Genomic DNA, 4,662 nt, shown 5'->3' on the forward strand with positions numbered 1-4,662 from the left:
GACAATTTCTACCCTAAGACAGGGCACATGGGAAGACAATTTCTACCCTAAGACAGAGAACACAGGAAGACAATTTCTATCCTAAGACAGGACACACGAGAAGACAATTTCTACCCTAAGACAGAGAACACAGGAAGACAATTTCTACCCTAAGACAGGGCACATGGGAAGACAATTTTTAAGATCTCACCTCTCCCAAAATTTCTTTCTTTTAGTCTCACAGGTAGTTTCCCTGGTTATCTGTTTCTTTGTGAAGTTTGAAAATACCACTGGTATTATTTCCTGGTTTCTAATTGGGCTAACTCAAATGCCATTGTGATTCATGTTCCTATGGCTTTGTTTATTTTCTCTTGGAACCTTTTAAAATTACCAATTTTTTTAAAAAAAAATCTTTTATGATGTGGAATTTTCAGTTATATGTTTGATATTTATAGGGCTGCCATATTCTTATACTTTGCTTAGAGCATTTCTTTGGTAACTTTTTCCTTTTATGTTTTCCCTCTTTGTGAAACAGATACACTTCCTAGTTTGAAAGTTTAATATGGTTAATAAATATGATTAATATGGTTAATAATATGGTTAATATTGTTTTTCCCCTATACCATTTCTTTGCCCTTTTGTTTCATCCTCTGGAATAGTTTCTTAATTCTATTTTTAAAATGTAAAATTTAATTTAATTTTGTGTTTATAGATAGTCTATATGCATGTGTGTCTGTGAACTTTGTGTAGGCTTGATGCCTTTGGAGAACAGAGAAGGAGTTAGATACCCTAGGATGGGGTTACAGCTGGTTTTGAGCAGCCATATCATTGCTGAGAATTGAACCCAGATCCTTTGGAAAAGCAGCCAATGATCTTAACTATTGAGTCATCTCTCCAGCCCTTGGTTTTTTTTTTTAAATTCTTTTCATTTTAAGATAATTTTTTTATTCTCCCTGCCTGTCCCTCTCTCCTGTGTGTGTGTGTGTGTGTGTGTGTGTGTGTGTGTGTGTGTGTGTGTGTGTGTGTGATGTATGTGTGATGTGTGTGTATGATGTGTAGGTATATGTGTGTGAGAGTGTGTGCATGTGTGTTGTATGTGAATGTGTTGTGCAGAGAGGGTACACCCATGTGTATTCACATAAGCCAGAGGAGGACAATGAGCAGCCTTCTCTATCACCCTCAGCCTTGTTCTCTGTGAGGTATGGTCTCTCAGTGACTCCGGAAATTGTGTTTTTCAAATATGTTGGCAGCCAGCACTACCCAGTGACCCTCCCATCTCCTCTGCCCTCAGTGTTGGGGTGACAGGTGTGTGCAGGATCATGTCTGGCTTTCACGTGGGTTCTGGGATCTGAACTTCAGTCCTCACACTTGAGCAGCAAGTACTAGTAACTGCTAAGTCATCGCTCAGCTCCTACTTTTCAATTCGTAATTATTCTCTTTTGAAAACATCTTATTCTTATTTTATTGTCGATACATATTCTTTTAGCTTGCTAGGTGTATTTTAGTTTAGAAAGAGAAAATTCCTTCCCATTTTCTGCACTTTACTTCCTCCAGATTTCTTTTCACTAGTTTTAAAATGAAAAAGAAATATATCCATCAGCCCTGTTGTGTCCTTGGAGCCATCCAGCCACTGCTGGCTCTTACAATCCTCCCCCTCCTCTCTCACATAAGTCCCAGGGAGGAGAGGGCTTTATAAAGACATCCCATTCAGGGCTGAGCCCTCCAAAGTTGCTAGCCCTCGGCACACTGTCCAGTTGTGGATGTCTGTGTTAGTTGCAAGAGGAAGCTTCTCTCAGGAAGGCTGAATGAAGCTCTGCTCTATGGGTAAGGAATGTGTTGTTAGGAGTCATTTTATTGTTGTTTTCTGTTAGCAGCATGATGGTGGTATGTTTTTCCCCCTAGGGTCCATAACTTATCTACTTTATCAATGTCAGTCTGAATTTCATCTCATGGAGTAGCCCTTGAGTCAAAAAAAAAAAGAAAGAAAGAAAGAAAGAAAGAAAGAAGGAAAAAAAGGAAAGAAAGAAAGAAAGAAAGAAAGAAAGAAAGAAAAAAAGAAAGAAAGAGGTTGGTTATTCCTAGAACATTTGTGCCACTATTATGCCAGTATACCCTGCAGGCAGGTTACTATTGTAGGTCACAGGATTGGTGTATGGGTGAAACTGATGACTACTTTTCTCATCCAATAGTGTGCACAATAACTTTTCTCACCATGAAAACTAGTCAGTAGAGGTGAAGCTTTCAGTTGGACACCAGCTCTATGGTATCTTCAGCAACAAGGCCTTGCCATCAGGTTGTGGAGAACAGCTAATAGCATAGACAATAAATAGCCTGTGATGTTTAGAGAAGTCTATGAGGCCCCTTTGGCCAATGACATAACCCATTCCTCAGATTGTGGCTTTTGCTTGGTAACATAAGATGTCTAGTTGGGGCATTGTTTCCCCTATTATATGGTAACTCCATTTAAGTGCCTTTCACGTGTTCTTATGTTTTAGGAAGCTTCTATAGTAATGGGTTTCCATATGGCTTTTCAAAGGCCTTTAGTGTTAGCTGTCCCTCCTCATATTCTCTCCTTTATCCTGCCCTTCTATCATTCTCCCCATTTAGTGCTCCTGTCCTGGCTTCCCCTTTATCTCTTTATAATATTATACTCTATTGTCCCTTCCTTGGAAAATTCCCTCTTTCCCCCTGGTCCTTTACTAGGTATCTAACCTCTTTGATTATTCTAAATGAAACACATATACTTAAAAGTTTAAAAGGTAACATTCACATATAAGAGAAAGCATGCAATACTTATCGTTTTGAGTCTGCGTTGCCTCATTCAGGAAGACTGTTTCTAGCTCCATCCATTTACCTGCAAATTTCATTTTTCTTTATATCTCAATAATATTTAATTTATAAATGTGTCACATTTTCATTATCCATCAGTGGAGGCATCTAGGCTGTTTCCAATTTCTGGCTATTATGAATAGAGCAGCCGTGAACATAGACGAGCAAGTGTCTCTGTAGTAAGATGTAGAGTCCTTTGGGTATCTGTCCAAGAGTTTTTAAGTAGGTGTCAGTGAATGTGACTGGAGGGATGTCAGAGGATACACAATTAGATGGGAGGAAAGTCAGTTCTGGTAACTACAGCCAGTAGCATTTAAAAACCACTACAGAGCAGATTCTGAGTATCCTCGCCACAGCAATGATAAGGATGTGAAGTAATACACATATCGGTGATATCGATTTAGCCATTCCATAATGTATACACAGTATAAAAACACTATGGTGGATGTAGAATAGTTGTCCAATAAAAAATTAAATTAAGAAAGGCACAGCAAAATGTGTACACCTGAATATGTTTGACCTCAGTGAAGGTTTTAATAGGAACGCTTTCCCTGGATACTCACGATTGTTAAGCCAAAGCCTGAAGCACAGATGTTTGGCACATAACTCCAAGTTACTCTCCCCCTTGCCCTTCACACTCCATTTCAGCCAGACCTCAGCCTGCAGAGCATGCCTTTTCTCCCAACATGACATGCCTGCTCACCTCTGCATATTAACATGTGGCCTTGTCCATGCCTAGACTGTCTCTTTTAAAACCTTCCAAACCTCATCTGTTCCTTTTCTACAAAGCTTTTGCTGAGCACTGAACCCTGAAAAATTACTGCACCCACTATTTTCATTTTTTATATTCTGCTGGTGTCAGTTATATGGTGTTTCAACTGTGCTGCCCTGCAACATCTCTTTTATATTCTTACATGATTTTAATTTCTTTATTGACATTTTACTTTTCACATGTGCATGTCTTATCATCCTTGAAAAGATTAATTTTCTGGAGGGCTTGGAGTATGTATTATACATCTTTACATCTCTCCTAGTGTCCAACATAATGCTGTAAGCGTAGTTGGTAGTCAATAAATATTTGCTGAATAAAGGATAAGGTAATAAATCATGCAGAAAATTTAAAGAGAAGAAATTGGAATTTTTGAAATAGAAAGAGGATTTGCTATGTCAGGAGGAATTGTTAGGACAGAATCACCCCAAGAATGTATTGAATTAGCAAGAGGCCACGTTCTTTATAGCCTGCATTTTATAAAGGATATACATTATAAGAGACCAACACAATTCATAAGACTAATCTATAGGACCTTTCGAGCTGCTAAAAATAATCTATAATTGGGACATGGTAATTTTAAACCTTAGTGATTCCTGCACTTATTCCCATCGACTTATTGCTGGGAATCTTGACATTGTCCCAGGAGGCAATGTCTTGTGCTATATACAGAATTCTTCATGTCATCTTTACCCCTTCCTGGCGTTGTCAAGATAACAAGCATTTCTGCAATTCTAGGTAGATGTGTGTCCTGCAAACAGCAGGAATGAACTCAGCTGTAACATATGCTACACATTATTATGCACAGCTTGTTAGATTCTGATTTGCCATTTTCCCTAAGGAATACAGACTTCTGGTGTGGCAAAAATAATATGGCCATTTTTATTTTAAAGGACATACTATTTGTAAGGACAATAACAATAACAACAAAATTGGGGCCCCCAAATGAATCTATCTGTAAATCACATGTGATCTTCCTTTTACTTGCTCATCAGTTGAATTGATTTATAAGTAAGTTTTTATGGCATCATATTTATTTTGTCACAGAGAGAAGGAATACATGGCCAGAAATTGGACGCCACACA

The sequence above is a fragment of the Peromyscus eremicus genome, chromosome 2 (genome assembly GCF_949786415.1).
Source record: "Peromyscus eremicus chromosome 2, PerEre_H2_v1, whole genome shotgun sequence".
Taxonomy (NCBI): domain Eukaryota; kingdom Metazoa; phylum Chordata; class Mammalia; order Rodentia; family Cricetidae; genus Peromyscus; species Peromyscus eremicus.